The sequence below is a fragment of the Acinonyx jubatus genome, chromosome D4 (genome assembly GCF_027475565.1).
Source record: "Acinonyx jubatus isolate Ajub_Pintada_27869175 chromosome D4, VMU_Ajub_asm_v1.0, whole genome shotgun sequence".
Lineage (NCBI taxonomy): Eukaryota > Metazoa > Chordata > Mammalia > Carnivora > Felidae > Acinonyx > Acinonyx jubatus.
Genome location: NC_069391.1, coordinates 60,213,570 through 60,233,400, shown reverse-complemented (window position 1 = coordinate 60,233,400; position 19,831 = coordinate 60,213,570). Strand labels below are relative to the sequence as shown.

At 39.4% G+C, this 19,831-nt stretch overlaps 1 long non-coding RNA gene and 1 pseudogene across 1 annotated transcript; both read right to left on the bottom strand.

The window, feature by feature from the left end:
• Positions 1 to 353: 353 nt before the first annotated feature.
• Positions 354 to 6,802, bottom strand: LOC106984304 (methylcrotonoyl-CoA carboxylase beta chain, mitochondrial-like; annotated as a pseudogene).
• A 4,866-nt stretch (positions 6,803 to 11,668) lies between these two features.
• Positions 11,669 to 19,442, bottom strand: LOC113595878 (uncharacterized). Its single transcript, XR_008291189.1, has 3 exons — positions 19,387 to 19,442; positions 12,976 to 15,897; positions 11,669 to 12,028 (listed from the first exon to the last, which is right to left on the bottom strand). It is a non-coding gene; the product is annotated as an uncharacterized LOC113595878 (long non-coding RNA).
• Positions 19,443 to 19,831: the final 389 nt, after the last annotated feature.

Sequence of the window (19,831 nt, the reverse complement as noted above, 5' to 3'; positions counted from 1 at the left end):
GATGAAGAGATAATTGGTAGGAAATAGACCCCTGAATGCAGACAACAAGTCTGACTGTTAAGGGAAGGAGTAGTGGCTAAAAAGATGAGTAATAGATGCTTTTAAAAATTGTGTGTGGTAAAATATCACCATGCATAATCAGCAAAGCAATCATTTCAGAAGAAAAATGACTTTCTGTTAATAATCTCAATCATACCTGCAGTGTATAGGTTATGGGACTTTTCATGCTACTTGTGGGTTAGAAAGGATAACCGAAAGTTATTCTTTTTTTTTTTTATGGGTGGGAAAGCTGAACCACAGAAAAATTTCTCAAAGAAATAGACAAGGAATTGAAGTTTATCAATAAATATCTTCATTGATTTTTGTTTAATGCAGAAAAGTATGATGCACTGTGTTAAGAAAACAATTTTGCCATAATAGCCACATGTTGGAAAAGTCTAAAATTTTAAGGCTACTCGTATATTAATTTTGGTACACGTCCAATGGAAGATGCTTCACACTCCAGTAACATCCTCAAGATACTGAAGTCAGTCTTCTGGATTGGTGCGTTGAAGGCTGGACTAATACTGAGATCCAGGACCAGTCTGGTGTCCACTGGATCAATAATCCTGTCATCCTACAGCCTTGCACTGGAATAGTAAGGGTTTCTTACCTCTTCAAACATCTTAATGATTGGCTCTTTAAAGCTGCTTCATCTGCACTGGAGAATTGTTTTCCTTCATGTGCTCTTTGGTCCTTTGCTACTGTGGCCAACACATTGGCTGCCTGCTCTCCTCCCATCACTGAGACATGAGCGTTTGGCCACAGGTAGAGGAATCTTGGGCTATATGCTCTGCCACACATCCCATAGTTTCCAGCCTCATAGGATTCCCCCAATGATGACAGTTATCTTAGGCACATTGGCACCGGCTACAGCAGCCACCATCTTGGCACCATCCTTGGCAATTCCTTCTGCCTCATAGTCTCTACCAACCTAAATCTGGCAATATTTTGAAGGAACAGCAGAGGAATATTCCTTTGGCAGCATAACTGGATGAAGTGAGCACTCTTTTTTGCAGATTCAGAAAAGAGAACTCCGTTATTTCCGATGATACCTATAGGGTATCCAAATATTCTAGCAAATCCTGTAACTAATGTGTCTCCATATAAGGCTTTTGAATCTGCTTCCATCCATGATTCTAGCAATGACGTCTTGGATATCAAAGTTCCTCTTAAGGTTAGTGCCAACTATTCCATACAATTCATTAGCAGGAAGCAAAGGATCTTTAGAAGACTCAATGGAAACATCCAATTTCTTCTGATAATTTAGATTCCTCACAATTTTCCTAGTTATGTGAAGGGCATGAGGATCATCCAAAGCATAGTAGTCAGTTACTCCAGACTTTCTGCAGTGCAGATTGGCACCTCCAAGATCCTCAGCTGAGACCTCTTCTCCAGTTGCGGCTTTAACCAACTGGGGTCCTCCCAAGAAAATGGTACGCTGCTTGCGTACAATGATGTTTTCATCAGCCATTGCAGGCACATAAGCACTACCTGCCATACAGGAGCACATGACCACCGCTATCTGTGCAATATTTTGAGAAGACATAATTGCCTGATTATAGAATATACGGCCAAAGTGATCTCGATCTGGAAATATTTCCGCTTGCCAATGTAAGTTTGCGCCTCCTGAATCAACCAAGTAGATGCAGGAGAGCCTGTTTTGCATTGCAATTTCTTGTGCCCACAAATGCTTCTTCACAGTCACGGGATAGTGGGTCCCTCCTTTGATGGTGGCATCATTGGCAACAATTATAATTCTACTCCTGATACTCTCCCAATGCCTGTAATAATGCCACTAGCACGCACCTCCTCATTAGCATATAACTGGTAACCTGCAAACTGGGATAATTCCAGAAATGGAGACGCTGGGACTATAAGACTGTCCACTCTTTCTCTGGCTAAAGGTTTTCCTCTTGATATGTGGCGTTCTCGGGCTTTCTCACTGCCTCCTAATCTTATTTTCTGTGCTTGTTCATGGAGCTGATTTACAAGTAGTTTCATCTGTTCATAGTTTTCCTGGTAGATGGCAGAACCTGAGTCCGGCTGGGTACCCAGTGTGGCCACTGAGTCCCTGTAATAAGTGCGCGGGCCCAGGACAAGTGCGCAAGCGCACCGCTGCAGGGCTAACCTCAGGGAAGCCCACCTGACACCCTGTCCGAAGGGAAGAACTAGCGCAACACAGCGGCCCGCGCAGGTTCAGAGTTGGCTATTTCCCCAACGGCTTCCCTGATTCGGGATACAGCTCAGCTCACGACCAACGCGCCTGAAACACCGCAAAGTCTCAGGCCAGCCACAGTGTATGTCTCTTCATTTGTAACAATAATAACAACAAAAATAATGAGTTAACCCTAACTGGGCATTGTGCAAGCCTTCTTTTTTGTTTAAAAGTCATAGCAATCTGAGAAGTAGTCACTAGAATTATCCTCAGAAAGACTGTATAACTTACTCAAGGGCATCTAGCCATTGATGGGGGGAGGCAGGATTTTTGCCAAGGAAGTTTGACCACAGTGCCATGCTTCTCACTGTTGCACCATACTAGTAGCATTTATGATAAATGAGCCTGTAGGGAAACAGCTTGTGGCAGACCAAATAATGGCCCCCCAAAGATCTCTATATCCTAATGCATTAAACCTGTGAATGAATTACCTTACATGGCAAAAGGGACTTTACAATGGTAATTAAATTAAAGATATTGAGATGGGGAGATTACCTTGGATTATACAGATGGTCTTAAAATAATCACAAAGGTTCTTATAAACTGGAGGCAGGAGGATCAGAGTAAGAAAAGGTTATGGATAACAGAAGCAGAGGTCAGAGTGATGAGCAGAGGGGCCATGAGCTGAGGAATAGAAGAAGTCTTGAGAAGCTGGAAAAAGCAAGGGAACAGATTTCTCTCCTAGAGTCTCCAGGATAAATGAAGTCCCGTCAAGGTATTTTGGACTTGTGACCTCCAGAGCTGTGAGATAATAAATTTACATTGTTTTAAACCACTAAGTGGTAATTATTAGCAAATATTTAGTTTTGGCAATTTGTTACAGCAGTCATAGGAACTAATACACAGTTGATGTAACCTGATGATAGTTACACCCTGCCCTTGTTAGGAAGATACCTACACAAGGCCTCAAATCTGCTTAACTGCTCCATAGACCTTACTCTGGAGTGAAATGCCCTATTGGTTTTGAGGCTCCCAGATTTGCTTGCTGCTTTATTTATCAGTACATAAATACATGCCATTTCAGAAAGTGGATGCCATTCCCCAGCATATTCACAGCAATCAAAATAGCAAACAGACTGAAAATTGCCATAATAGCGCTTATTCTTGTCCTCACTTTGACTTATAAAATGACATGCTTACAAGATTTGTAAAAATCTCAGTTTTGCTTTGCTCCCTCCCTTTTTTCTAGATCTTTCTTTTCCTTCTCTGCTAATAAATTTAGCCTCTTAGCATAAGGTTTCCTTACACTGACATATATTGTGAGCTTTGTTTTTCTTTCTTTTTAAGTGAGCATATTTTTCTCTTTTAATTATTTTTATGACATGTGTTGGGTTAGCAACAAAAGGGAGCTTTGAAATGGAAAACATAAACATGAGGAATGCAGAGTCTAAATTAATTTCCCCTCTGACTTAGGGGAAACCATTGTTGGTCTCTATTTGAGTATATCAAAATTATGTGGTAAAGAAAGCAGGATTATTTTAAACTTTAAAAAGAAGAGAAGGACATTAATATCCTTTGGATACCTACTATATGTCTAATGCCTTATGCATGCCATCATATTTACTTCTAATAATTTGTAAAGGTTAGGTATTTTCCCCATATTTTGGATGTGGAAGAGCAAAATAATTTACACAAAGTCTCACAGATTTGAAAGAGAAGAGCCAGATATTACATGAGGCCTAGACTATTATAAACCCCACAAAGAACGGTTTTCCTTTCTGTGCTGCCTCCAAGGCAAAGAGTGCATTTCCCTCATGGGTCACCATCAAGTAGCTTTCAGAGAATTTCCTGATACCTGGGAGCAGATGTACAACTATGGGTCCTACTTCTTCTGTTCATGCCATTTTCCTCCTACTTGGAAGTTTCCTGTCTGCCTTCAGTATCCCCTCCACTTCAAAGTCATCCTCCTGTTCTCTGAGTTCCTCATTGACTCAAATCTTTGCTTTCATTCTTTCTTTTCATGAGCTTGTAATGTTTGATAGAGACAGAATGTTTGGCAGAGAAGGCTTTTGCAATATTACTATGGCAAACCTAGTCTATCCACAACACACTTCACCCCAAAATATCATGGTCTCCCATACACTTGGAAAACTGGATTGTTCCCTTGGCCATTAATTTCAAATGCTGGTGTCTGTTACAAATAAATCTGGTAAAGATGACACTTTTGTAATGTTATCTGATATAGGTAATATACAAAGAGGCAGAATATAAATTTGGATAATCAAGTATAAGGGGAGAGAAACAGAATAGTGGGATGAAGAAAGATCATAAATAGGCACCTTGGAAAAAGAAAAGCTTCCATGATTTTATGTTAAGCAAAGCTAGATAAGTTAAGACTGAGACACTTGGAGTTGTGGCAAATAGTCCCTTGACAAGCATGGGGTTTTACATTTCCACTGCAGTTTGCTGGTGTAGGCCTCAGTGTTGCTTAAAACCAAAATACGACCCTGCTGAAGACAGGAAAAAGAACATTTGGTGGACAATAGCCTGCCTCAGCATACTGTCTGTTTCCTTTTTTTGTCCTCCCACATCCCCCTGATTCATGTTCTGCTATAACCTGAGCTCCTGCAGACTGAACCTATGGGGCACATCATCCAGGCTCCTTTGAACTCTCTTCTCATTGGGTTCAGCCATTGAAGGCACCAGCAGGAGATTTTAGCTTTGGAGGGCAAAGAAGTTGGGGCATTTCTTTCTTGCTGCTTCCTGTTCCATGCTATGGTTCTGGTAAGGTCTATACCTTTTCATTACTATAGATACTATAGATAGGGACCGGTATATGAAGTCTCACTGGACTTCAGTAACACACTTTTCTTCCTTTGCCCCATCATATGTAGGAGCAATAATGACTCTCCACTCTTGCTAACTTCTGGGTGCCTCAACCTCTTCACTGGTCAGTTTAAATCACCCACTCTTAATATGAATAGTCCCCTCATCAAAACCTCTTCAACTCAACCATCTGTGTATAAGTCTATTTCCTGATGTTACCCTAACTGGGGACAATTTCTTTTTCATGACCTCCTGAATAGAGAGCTTCCCTGAAACCATGATTATTTCATTTTTCATTTTGTTCCAGTACCAGAGTCGCCCATGTTTTTAAATCTCAAGATCATTTGTTTACTTGTTTTCCTTTGTATATAGGGAAATAATCTCACCTGTTTCACAGGGGAAAATAAAGTAAAGTAGTACCTCCTTAAAAGTAGCATGGGTTTGTTCCTTTGGAGGATCAAATTAGTGCCTCCCTAGAAATAAAATCCACTGTTGAAACAAGACCCCACTTTATTTCCTTAGTGTAAAATCTGACAATGTTTTCCTTATCATAGAACATTGGAGTCACAATGGGGTTCCACTGTGCTTGTTTCTGAACCCTACAATGTCACTCTATGGGTGCACAATATCTATGTCCCTATATGTTCTAGACATTTTTAGAAAATTTAACATAGCTATCTGCAATAAAATGTTATGAAGAGTTGGAGTCTTACCTCAACCAGGCAAAAGCCTGATTAAAAAGATCTTGTGCTGGCCCTGAAGGTCAGTATTTATAGCACTATATTATTTATAAATAATGTGAGAATTATTATAGCAATAAAAGTTGGTGTTCCAAAGAATGGGCATATTAGGGATGGCTAAATTATGGTGACATTGAGACCATAGGTCACATCTGAAGCTTCCTTTCATACCAGTGGAAAATTACTACCAATTTGACTGCAAAGCTATAGGAAAGTCTTGAAAGACATAGAGAGCAGTGGGGAAATTTCTATACATTTAACTAGGGGGAGAAATGAGGAAGACTAGGTGGATCCAAGGGGGCTGGAAGACTTGAATGATCCAGCATTCTTGCTCAGTCTCAACGTTTCTGCCTAACTTATTTTTTCCTCTGAATCTGACTAAAGTCCTGCTTTCAAATAGAAATATGCAGCTGAAGAAACTCCTGTGAGAGGATGAGATTGGATACTGTGTCTTCTACTCTCTCAAAAGAGAACGTGTCAGGTTAATCACAAATCATGAATCAGACTTTAATCCCCAAGCCCCTCCACCCCTCCCATAAAAGATCAGACAACCCCGTAGTTCCCTGTTCAAACCACTGCATGGCCAAGGCTCAGACAATTGACAAATTTAAGAGACAGCTATAGGAAAGTCTCATTCTCTTGAAGGAAAGTTTTAGAACTCAGAATTGTTGGAGCACTCTCAGGAAATATCCCTATGGAGATAGGGTCCACTTGATTGCCAGTGAACACAATCTTATCACAAGACCTGTGACTTTTTTTTTTAATTAACACTCATTTTTGAAAGACTGTATTCTATATGATGTCCCTACCTCACCCCTTCTCTGATTTAAATGCCTCCTCCTCTCTCCCCGGTATCTCACCGCTGCGTCAGTGCAGTTAGGCATCAGCAAATTAATGAGAGGAGAGAGGAGGCCCCTGCTCTTGGGCACCCGCAGGAACTTACTCCAGCTCCAGACACACCGTAAGCACTTTCATCTAACGGAAGATAAGCTGTGAAATCGGATTTCTGAACCACAAGACACTTGTGTAAAAACTGCATTCCATGCCAGGCCTGAAATGTTCCAAAGTTCAGTTCGCTATCAGCATCCCAGGTGGTGCAATTAATAAAGAGCTAGCGTGGGGCCACTGGCACAAACAAGGCAGCTCCTTAGAACCTGAACTTCCTATTTGTTCCATTCCTTGGGTAGATAAAGCCTGTTAATTACTCTGGAGGTTTTGTTAGAACATTCTATCTGGTCTCGCTGGATTAAGCTCTCCTCTCCAGATCGCCCTAAATGGGGAACTGAAAATAATCCTCGTTTCAATGAAATTATTTTGACGAGGAGAGAGGGAAGATGGCGGCGTAGGAGGAGGCTGGGCTCACCCTGCGTCCTGCTGATCACTTAGATTCCACCTACACCTGCCTAAATAACCCAGAAAACCGCCAGAGGATTAGCAGAACGGAGTCTCCGGAGCCAAGCGCAGATGAGAGGCCCACGGAAGAGGGGCCCCTCCTGAAGTGGATCACCTAAGAAGAAGCGAGCTAAGCCTGCCCCTCCTGCCCCCGTGCACCTTGCCCACCCACCCCAGCTAATACGCCAGATCCCCAGCATCACAAGCCTGGCAGTGTGCAAGTAGCCCAGACGGGCCACGCCACCCCACAGTGAATCCCGCCCCTAGGAGAGGGGAAGAGAAGGCACACCAGTCTGGCTGTGGCCCCAGCGGTGGGCTGGGGGCAGACAACAGGTCGGACTGAGGCCCCGCCCACCAACTCCAGTTATACACCACAGCACAGGGGAAGTGCCCTGCAGGTCCTCACCACTCCAGGGACTATCCAAAATGACCAAGCGGAAGAATTCCCCTCAGAAGAATCTCCAGGAAATAACAACAGCTAATGAACTGATCAAAAAGGATTTAAATAATATAACAGAAAGTGAATTTAGAATAATAGTCATAAAATTAATCGCTGGGCTTGATTTAAATGCCTCTTAAATTGGAAGATCAGTTTTCATTCAAAAGCTGAGTTAGCAGGTGTTTATTACTCTAGGAATCAATCCACTTTTAAAAGTTCAAGTCCACTTCTGGCTAATTCTGAAACATTTGAGATGGGAAAGAGCTCAGAAAATGATTTTCAAAACCAGTCGTCTAATCATACATACTGTTTCTGGCTATAGGCAAGAAATTGATTTAGTGAAGAAAAACCATTCTGTGGCATTTGTAATATAAGAACTACCAGGAGAGTCTCACTCTGCTGGAAGATCTCTTCGTCCAAAAAGTATCAAAGATGCAAGTACACTTGTGGGCAACTGGGGGGAAGTAAAATAACCTTCCCATCCTTTGATAGACTGCCATCTCTCTCTCTTTTTGTTTTGTTTTCCCCGTGTTTTAGCACTTTAAGTGTTTACTTTTTTCCTTGAGGTTTGTTTCATATAGCATAAAATTTGTGTAAATTTTTTTTCTTTCTTTAGAGAAAATTCATTCTTCTGGAGGTCTGTTAAAGTTCTTAGGCAACCTTCAAACGACTAATTATGTAGAGATTATACTGGGAAGGAAGCAGATTCTATTCAAGGGTGATTACCATGTAATCCAGACAGCATAAATAGTAATGTACTTAGTGCAGAAGAGTTTGCAAAATGCACAACCATTTTTTGGCTATGTGGCCTGGGGAAAGAAGAAGAACCCACACACTTGTGATTTATGATTCCTTCATTTCTGTTAGGAGCTATCTTATTTACATTTCTAATCTTTTCCTTATGAGAATAAAAATAATCTTTGGTATTGCATGTTTCTTCTTCCCTTGACATTCTGCATCCTTGGGTCAGTGTTGGACTGCTTAACCCTGGAGTTTGTAGGACAGCATTGTGGAAGTAGAAGAAAAGCCACTAGATTTAGTTGGCTGGAAGGCAAGTTTTACCATGTATTTCTATAATCTGTATTCCTATATTATTTTCAGTTCCTGCCACACAAACTTTTGCACTTTGGAAAAACATAAAGATCTAGTTTTCCAGATTCGATTTAAGATTTCATGTTTGAAAATTCACTATGTACTTTCCTTTGGTTTCAAATTCCTCTACTCTTAAATTAATAGTGGATTGAAAGATACTAACAAAAGGTGTTTAAAAACCTTAAAAAAGTTAATTGAGACTTTTCCCCAAATGGAACCTGAAGAATTCCAAAGCACTTCCAAAGAGAAAGTTGGCATGTGTCTCAAATACAGACCAAATTTTATGAATTTGCCAATCTTAAGTATTATAAATAGTCTATTCCATCTCAATTAGGGAGGATAAAATATGTCTTCTATTATTCTTCATTGTGGTGACATTTAGTTGATCTTGAATGTATGGATTATTTCTCCAGTTGCTTCATATGTTTATTAACCACATGAACCATATCATTTAATATTTTGTCTCCACCCCAACACTGCACACATATTCTTATGTACTCAAAACTGACACAAACCTCTGAAGCTAAAGTTCATTGTAATAATTCTACAAAAGCATCATCAGTCAGAATAGACTAGAATATGCTGCAGCAACAACAAATGAAAATATCATCAACTTACAGCACCCTGGGGTTCAAGAAAATACAGCATTCTCTAGATGGCATAGTGCTTATATCATGGCAGAAAATGAGAGATATTGAACCACGTGTGGGGTCTTAAAACTGCTGCTTTGAGGGGACATGCATTGTTTTTGCCCACATTTCATTGCTCAAAGTCTTATGGCCACTCACTGAAGAGAGAAGAGGTGAAATAGTGGGCAAACAACATAATCTCCACGGTAGGCATAGGGGTTAGAAAGAAGACATATTGGAGCAATGTTTAGTCTGCATATCCTTCCAGCCTTAGGCCAAGCACTTAACAGCCATTATTCACCACTTCCCTGTCTCTCCTAACCTTGGGTATGATTAAATTAATTGGTTAAGGAAAGCTGGTATGTATTTCATGTGATTAATGCCTTGGAAAACAATTGCCATAGATTGCATTGATTTGTTTCATTTTACATACTTGAAATTAGAGGCTTATGAAGTCTACATGCAAATTTATGCAAAGTGGAATGCAAATTCATATTGTGAGCTATGAGTCCTGGCACTCCCCCCTCCCCCTAGAAAAAGAACTGCACCATTGAATATGCATGTGCTGCATATGGTGCTGCTCTTTTCAAATACCGACTCAGAGCCAGCAGCCAAATAAATCCCAGTGACATCGACTGAGCTACAAACAAAAGTTTAAAGTAATTTAAGAACAAAAATTGAGCTCCAAAGTCTCAATATTTTTAGGGTCAATATCTTCAAACAAGATTTGAGTTAACAAATGCACTATTCCCTGGACTGAGCTCTGTGTAGATGGGCAGAGGCATATTGTTGAACAAAAGAGGTACTGGCGGAACCCATCCTAGAATTTCATTCTCTTGATTACTTGCTTCTGGTGATCACTTGGCTGACTGGATCAAATAAATCTTCATTGCTACGAGCCAGTGCCCATGTGTGCTGACAATATTTCTCCCTCATTTGTACCCATCAGTGGGGGATTCTGGTTCCAAGATTCAGACAGGGAGTGATTATTAAGATAGTCTCAAAGAGAGGAACAAATTTTGCACCTGAGTGCTTTCAAGTCAGGCATAGGGGAAAAATTAACCACTTGTAGGAATGCCAATTAGAAACAATATTTTGATTGGCCTGCAGGTGGTACTCAGATGATTCTTTGGAGCTCATTCTGTTCTTGTGAGACCCCCAATTTTGCTTTGATACTAAATACATGTAAAATATTTTTGGTAAATGTTTATAAATAAACTGATAAGGGGCACAGTCTCAAGAGGGTTCTTCTAATTTGATGCTAATGAATTCAGTTATTTAGTTATTCATCCATTTATCAAATACTATTTTGGTTACTCTCCAAGTACCAGGCAGGGACCTGGGGGTACAAGAATGAATGACAAGCATCCCCTGTCCTTGAGGAGTACCAACCAACCTACTGAGCTACCTGAAGGTTTTCATAGGTCAAGGACACTGTCTTTGGGTGGCTTTTAAAACTAAAGGCATATGAATCACATTAAGAAATATACTAGGTGGGAGGAGGAAGCAATGATAATTTTTTCATGTGATGTTTATGGAACAATCCTCCATTACAGCAACTGGTTTTATAAAAATCTATTCAGGAAAATATTTCTCAGCCACAGTTTATGTTTCAAACAATATTTAGTACAACAAAATTTCAGTACAATAAATGTGTTTCAAATGTCCCCTGGAGTTTGTCATAATAGGATTTGATCTATGAATTTAAAAAATATGCCCAGTGGTTTAGATATTTTACTTATAAATAATTTCCTAGAGAGAATGGAAAAGGGAAATATAAGCTATGTTGGAAGCATAAAATGACCTAGGGGTTAAGGGACATACATCTTCTCTATTTACCTTTGGACTGTGGCCTTAAGACAATCATTCAAGGGGCTCCTGGGTGGCTCAGTCAGTTGAACGACCAACCTTGACTCAGGTCATGATCTCATGGTTTCTGAGTTCGAGTCCCCGGTCGGGCTCTATGCTGACACCTCTGAGCCTGGAGCCTGCTTCGGATTCTGTGTCTCCCTCTCTATCTGTCCCTCCCCCACTCATGCTCTGTTTCTCTCTGTCTCAGAAATAAATAAATAAAAAAAAAACATTAATTTTTTTTTAAAAAGACAATCATTCAAAATTGGCATACCAGTGACAAATGTGGCACAGTCCCCCACAGAGATCAATTCAGGAGTGCAAGTTAAGTCACATAAGCTGAGAGGCAGTCTGATGAAAGAAACAATCAAAAGATGGCTATTTTTTTTAAGTTTATTTATTTTGAGAGAGTGAGGGATGGGGAAGGAGTAGCAGAGAGAGAGAGAGAGAGAGAGAGATGGAGGGAGAGAGAGAGAATCCCAAGCAGGCTCCACACTGTCAGCACAGATCCTGACATGTGGCTTGATCCCACAAACCTGTGAGATCACGACCAGAGCCAAAAATCAAGATTTGGACACCCAATAGACTGAGAGAACCCGGTGCCCCAGGCTATTATTAACAAAAGGAATAATAATCATTATAATGGCACCAAGTCATAGTGTTTAAATATACAGTAAGTACTGAGATAATAGCACTTATTTGTTACATCAACTCAATATGTTCATTTTATAGGTTATGACACTGAGGCTCAGACAGGTATATAAAGCCTGGTATTCAGTTTGGATCCACATCCTCTTTTTTCCCCAGGTGTTAAACCTCTTCCTGAGGAGATCTTCTCTCCTTCAGCTGAGAGCCAGGGAAGCTGTCAGAACAGGAAAGTACACATTAGCTTAACCTCAGTGAAGGGCAGTTTATAGAAGTCTGCTCATATGTGGCCTATTCAATGAGCTCAACTAATCCAATCAAAGGACCAAAAAGACTACTTCTTCTTTTATTCTTTTTACTAGAAAAAAAACATGGAAGCAGGAGAATGGAAGTGACCCCTTTCTGGTTTCCCACATCTTAGCATGTTTCAAGTTTGTGGTTACCACATATAGTAGGTTGAACTGTACAAGTTCTAACTCCAGTACCTGTGACTGTGGTCTTATTTGGAAACAGAATTGTTTATATAGTTAACTAAGATGGGTTCATGCTGGAGTAGAGTGAGCCCTAAATCCAATGACTGGAACTTTTATAAAAGGAAGAAGATGGAGATTTGGACACAGGGACAGACTACATGAAGATGGAGTCAGGGATTATTAGTGATGCAAGATATAAACTACAGAATACCAAGGATTGCTGACAACAACCAGAAACTAGGAGACAGTCAAGGAAGGATGCTTCTCTAGAACATTCAGAGGAAGCACAGACCTACTGACACCTTGATTTTGGATTTCTACCCTCAGAGCTAGGAGAGAATAAATTTCTATTGGTTTAAACTACTTGGTTTGTGGTATTTGTTATGGTAGCCCTTGGGAAGATAATCTACCACATTTCTTGTCCCTCTCCATTATATCCTCTGTATAGCCACCATCTATTTCAGACTTATGTCTCCATCACTTGAACTGTTGTGGTGGGCTTTTCTCTGCTGTGGCTGCAAAGTATTCTTTCCTTTTGCAGTGTATCCTTCCCACCACTGCCAAAATCATTTTTCAGAAATCCAGGTCCAACTATGCCATACCTCTACTGTTCCAAGTTTTCGGTCATCCCTCAACATTTCACATGCCCATCTGTGGACTCAAAACTCCCCATGAGAAGGGTCTAACTCACCTGCATATTATTGTGGTCTCCCATGTCTTTGTCATCTCAGTCCTATGAATCGATGGTTAATACAGTTACTATTATTTCTTAAATATGAATTCAGCCCAAATGGAAGTTTTGCATGCTGTTTCTTTTAACGTTTTATTTATTTTTGAGACAGAGAGAGACAGAGCATGAATGGGGGAGGGGCAGAGAGAGAGGGAGACACAGAATCGGAAGCAGGCTCCAGGCTCTGAGCCATCAGCCCAGAGCCTGACGCGGGGCTTGAACTCACGGACTGCGAGATCATGACCTGAGCTGAAGTCGGACGCTTAACCAACTGAGCCACCCAGGCGCCCCTTGCATGCTGTTTCTATGCCTCTCATTTTTCTTCCTTGTTACTTTCCCATATTTACATACTACAATCTTGCTGAAGATGTCACCGTCTCCTTCTCTTTCAACTCTGAGGCCCATGGTTGTCCTTCCTGCTTCACAAATGCTATTTCCTCATAGCCTTTCCCAGTTGTACTAATTTGGTGGTCCCTTCCCACTAATGACACTCTCATAATTTCCCCCTCCATTAATAATAATTAAAATTTACTGAATTATTTCCATGTACCAACCACTGTGCTAAGAATTTAACTTACACAGATTATTACACTTCATCCTCACAACAATCCTACTTGTTAATTTTACAGAAAAAGAATTAAGGTTAGAATTAGTAAGTGTCTTAGTGGAGATCACATCTTCCTGTAGTTGGCTTAATCTCTGGGCTACTGAAATGCCAGCCCCATGCTGCTCATTATTACCCAATAACACCTCTGTGATAGCTTTCTTGCTCTTTAGTTATTGTGATATTTTGGCTCTTCTTGTCTCATATTCTCTACTAAATTTTCAGCCCCTTAAGAGTGGGGTCTACATCTAATTTATGGTGGTTTCTCTACAGGGCTTGATGTAGTGTGGAAGACTCTGGATTAGGAGGTAAGACATATCAGTTTTAGACGAAACACTGCCATGAAGCAATAGTATGACTTTGACCAATCATATCACCTCTGTAGATATCTCTGTGGGCCACTCTGCAAGATTCAGTAATTACCATGGCTCAGAGCTTGGGCTGTATTAGGAGAGCAATATACATTGATTTAACTTAATTAAGAGCATGTCTAGTCATGACTGAGACCTTTAGAAAAACTGCAAGGCAAGAGCCCTTGGATGAAACGCTCATTTGACTAATTGTTCTTTTGTCTAAAAACATTGCTTAAAGCTTAAACTGAACACTTTCATGAAAGATCCCCTTAAAACAGAGATGAATTATTTGCTAAAGGCAAGCCTGCTTAGTTTTTTCTATTGTCACCTTAAATCAGATGGATTTTCTATTTGTAACAAGTCTTAATTTATTAAACAGCTCGCAACATACAATGTAAGGCATAATATTTAGTAGTAGATTTTAAAGCCATTTTTAAGGCATCTAGGGTAGTATCAAGACGTTTAAAGATAATATTTAAATTGAAACATTAAAAACAAAAAGATTTCTCAGCTCTTCAACCATCAAAACATTTGGCATCGCTTACTTTCCTAGGCCTCAAATAGCCATGTAATCATCGCTCTGTGTTTTACATGCAATTCTACAGCTAAGTACATCATTATTTAGACTCCACAGATTATATGGTAATCATGGATTTACTGTAAACCCAATTTAATTTCTACAGAATTACTGACTTTAAGGTTGCAAAACAATATTGTTTACAAGGCAGTATAATAGCACTCAGAATGATGCTGATTAGAACTAATAAACAAAGGAATGAATAGCTTTCAGGACTAAGCCTAAATAGTTATAGTGATCGATATGGCAATCAACACTTTTTAAAAGCATACCTGTTGAGCACCTGCTCTGCAGTCTCCATACAATTTTACTAAGGATATGGACAAGAAGCAAAGAGTATTTCATTATAAAATTCAAGAATAATCTTTATAATTGGTCAGCTCATTGTCTATTCGCTCATTCTAACTAATGACACTGATCCTGTGCTTGAGTTCTTGGTTGGGTTAGTATTTGAAGAATTTCCTTACAACCTAAATGTTGCATGTTTAATCCATTACACCCTAACCTTTCTCTCACTATAATTTTCCTGTGACCAAATAAATGTGTCTAAATTTAGATGCACAGGTGGGAACATGAATGAATAAATTAATACTCATCAACTCAACAAACTTTGGGATGTATTGGACAGGAGTAAGGATATGGTTTAAAGTTAGTGGTGTTTATTGGTCATAATCTCTGGTGAATAAATTTTAATTGTTGCACAGAGATGAAAATTAGCTTAAGCAAAAGTCAACCTGTGTTGGCCTTATTTAAGGGTGGGGTAGAAAACATGTGGGGAGGATCCATGCAAACTATAGGCCAAATAAAACTTTAGCAGACTTTTGAGAAATCCAGATTGCAACCCAAATAAGAAAGGTAGTAGGTCTCAAAAGAAGGTGGTGGGGGGAGGGCAGGGGTACATTCTATAATTTTTCTAATATTTCCTATGATACGAGTTATATTTGAAAGTATCAAGCTACTAGGAAATTCTGAGACATTTTAAATTTAATAAGGATTGCATATGGTAAAAAGAAGTTGCAAACTGGTCAGGAATGGAAGGGAAGAGGATAAATTAGATCTTTTTTGGAAACAAGTGCCCCCTCAAGCTTTTTCACTCATCAGGCTAAAATATCCCTAGAAATCAATGGCAACAATCCAGCTGCATTTGAGACAGTGAATCAATTCTAAGCCAAAACATCCTTGAGTATGGGTATTCTATTTTTTTTTCATGCATTTACTCAACCAATATATAATGAGCTTCTACCACATATCAAGCGCTCTGCTAGACACTGGGGATTTAAAAATCAAAAGACAGATGTGATTCCTTCAGTCTTCAGCCTCATGGAGAAGACAGATATCCATTGAGTTATCTGAAAGAAAAATTATAAATGTTGCTTTAGTCAAATTCTTTTAGTTATAAGAGACCAAACAAAACAAAACCCCAAAACCTTGGCTAAATTAGAGAATGATTTGTTCACAGATCAAAATGGCCCAATCTGTTGGTCATGGCTAAAAGCAGAGGGTTTAGAGTATATATTCTGACTTGATCTCATTCTTTCCATTATTCTTCTGTAATGGTTTCAAACTCAGACAGACTTTCTCCTTGTGTTGACAGAATGGCTGCTAGTAGCTCCATTCATGGCTTTTATCTTCTTAGTGTCCTTATAAAAAAAAAAAAAAAGGCTTATTTCTTTCCCTGCAGTTCCACAGAAATCTTGAACCTAATTTGTGTTGTTCAAAATTGGTTCAGTTGCTCATTCCTGAATCAATCATTGTAGCTAACAGGATGCATATGTTTATTGGCTCAGGCCAAGGCTCACCTTGCACTAGGGCAGGATAAACTCCAATCAAATCATATGAAATGAGAAAAGAAGGGATGATTTCATAAGGAAAATTTGGATGAAGTCCTAGGCAGGCAAAAATGATGGACATCTACCACAAATCTTATGATGGCAAAAAAAAAAAAAAAAAAAAAAAAAAATGGGTCATTCTCCATGCTCTCTCCTCTTTCTCATACGAAGCATCTTTTCAAATATGGTTATATTAAAATAATTTTAAAAGGTATTTTGAGCACCTCTTATAGTTTGTAGTGGTTAAATTTATGTGTCAACTTGGCTGGGCTAAAGGATGCCCAGACAGCTGGTAAAACATTATTTTTGGGTGTGTATGTGAGACTGTTTCTGGAAGAGATTAGCATTTGAATCAGAAGACCAAGAAAAGAAGATGGTCCTCCTCTGGAGGAGGTTACTGAGAGGACTTGACAGCTGCACCTGCACCTGGGCAATTGGAGGTCCTCATCCCTCCCCAGTTCTCGAAATGTGCATTCTGCTTGTCTTCCCTGCAGAAACTGCCTTAAGGACTGCACCAGAGCTGTCTTGAGTGAGTACCATGTTTGTTGACAACATGTGGACAGTGTATGTGAGTAAACCCAGTTAAGCCCTCTATTTAACTTTTAATATTCTGGCATGTGGGTGCAGAGATCTACTCATCGTGAAGTTGTTCCAGTAAGTTCCCTCTCTGGCTTGTTAAAACTGTTACCTACCAATCTGGAGTGGCCTGCCTCTTTATTCATCTCCTTGCCCTCCATGCAGCAGGGCTAATTTGTAAATTAATACCCTCACTAATGTGGATGAGCATCATCAAATCTGTTGAGGACCTGAATAGTACAAAAATAAAGAAGAAGGGCAAATTTGTTCTCTGCTTGGGTTGGGGTGCACACCTTTTATTGCCTTGGGACATCAGTGCTCCTTGTTTTTAGGTCTTCAGATATGGACCAGGACTTTGTACACCATCGATTTCTGGTTCTCATGCTTTTGAGTTTGAATTAGAATTATACCACTGGCCTTCCTTGACCTTCAGCTTACAGACAGCAGATCATGGGATTTCTCAGCCCCTGCAATCATTGAGCCAGTCCTTCATACTAAACCTCTTTCTAGTTATTAATGTATACTCTACTCATTCTGTTTCTCTGGAGAACCCTGACTACTATACAAAATATTATTTTTTAGTTTATTACCCAAGAAATAAGAGCCAAGGATCTTGGGGTCTATTTTAAACATTAAATATGCTCAACTAAACAATCTAAGAAGTTCCAATATATGTATAACATGATACATTAGAATTTAAATGTTTAAGTGCTAAATAAGGCATGAAGACATGATGTTCTACTATAATAATTAAAAAAGACAACTTCTATTTGTCCTGTATTTTGTGTTTTAAAAGCATTTTTTGTGTTCTTTCTCAGTTGATTTTAAAATCATCCTTGTCAGTTTGTCGGGGAATATATTTTCATGACCCACATTTTCCACAGGAGACAACTGAGACAGGAAGGGGCACCAAATTCCAAAATAGAGGTTAACAGATGAGAAGGGTATTTCAGTCCTGGATGTAACTTTTCCTCTGGTCTCAGGTGGGTCTACTCTCAGAAGTTCCTTGCAGTGGAAGTTCCTGGGTAATCACAAGCACAAGCCAAAGTGGCCTGTCATAAAAAGTCTAGCTAGCTATGTGCAGTTGTTTTCTATTTCATAATATAACTGTACTTCTTTTAGTGCTAAAGACTTTCTGCCTCTGTCTTTGAGTAACGCTGACCCTAGCTTATTCTGTGACTGTGAGTATCCCCATCACACTTCTGACCATGGGCCCATCACCTGAATTCATAGAGCACAGCACAAGGTTGCAGGGATACGGAGACCTGAGATGTGATTCCTGGAACTGTCATTTTAAGGCTTGAGGAATTCTCTCTTTAGGGGACAGAGAGTGTTGGGTCACAAAGTAACACTCTTCTTTGTGAACAACAGTGACAAGAGAATTATTCAAGTCTTCCCCACCTCAAAAATTCCTTGAAAAAGAAGCATAGCCTCAGTGAGAAAAAAAAAATATATATATATATTTGACAAGTTTCAGATATTATGCACAGAAAACCCATGTGCTTCTTTGTGTGATCACGTGTTGAGTCCCTTTCACAAAAATATGAATCATACAGAATGGTTCTACAGGTTTTAAGTTTGCTAAAAACAAACACAATTTCATACCTTTCCAAAATACTTTATTGTTTAGCATCTTCCATGACTTTGTATTCACTAAGTACCTTACAGTTTATTCCTTAATCATCACAGAATCCTTGAAACAGTTTGGCCTGATATATTGCTGTTTTATTCTTTTTTATGGATGGGGAACCTAAAGGGAAGTCATGTTCAAAGTTACACACAAGGACCAAAATTAGAACCCATAAGTCTTAATTACAAATATATTCCAATGAGTCTGGCTTCCTCTCTGCATTTAACCTTGGGTCATTTCATAACCTCTTTAAGTCAAGTGAGAAAAAAAAAAAATGTCTGTGTCTGATTTTGCCCATTCTTTATTCTGACCTTGTCACTTAGTAGTCTGGTGATGAAGGGCATTTCACTGAACTTGGACAAGCTTCAGTTTCCTCACTTGTTAAAAGGGGAAATTAAGCCATGTTTTGGGTTGTGATTACTTATAACAAATGTAACAAATGGTAATTGTTGCCATTAAGAATCTTCCCACTCTTCATTCAGCTATTTCTAATCAACATAATTTATCCAATTTTCTCATTTTACTCTGTATTGTTGTTGATGATAACCCCCTCGAGGACACAGGCTTCCCCTTATAAATTGCTTTAAAGAGTGGTTCTCAACCTTAACTGAACCTTAGAGTCAGCTGGGCAGCCTTCTGAAATTATCCACTCTTTTCTTTCACTCCAGAGCTATTAAAGAAAAATAAACAAGGGGTGGGTCTCAAGCATCATACTTTTTAAAATCTCCCCAGATGACTCTACTGTGCAAGCCAGGTTGAAAAATCTCTGCTTTATAGACATGCCTGTCATTCCTACCACCTACTTGTAAAGCCATAGCTCTCTCATTATCCAAGATGTGAGTCTTCAGCAGTTCTGGACCTATTAAAAGATAAATAAATGCATAAATTAAGACATATACACTAAGTATAACTCCTGTCAAAGATTAAAAAAAAATACTAAACACTCCTGGGATTAGCTCAAGAACCAGAAGGAAATGGAAGCCATCCTGAGGACTTGTTTAAGCTGAATCTTTGCCACATAGATTCCTCTAGATCTCAAGATTTCCTTATTTGCAATGCTTTTCCAGTAAATAAGATTCTACCATTAAGAGGTGTTTTTAAATTAACAACAACAACAACAACAAAAATCTATACCCTAAAAAAAAAATATGAATGATTTAAGATGGACTTATGAAAGGGACAGAGAGTGATCTTACATGGGGTAGGGCTGCCTGGAGCCTCAGGCATGCTGGATACCCCCTCCTCCAC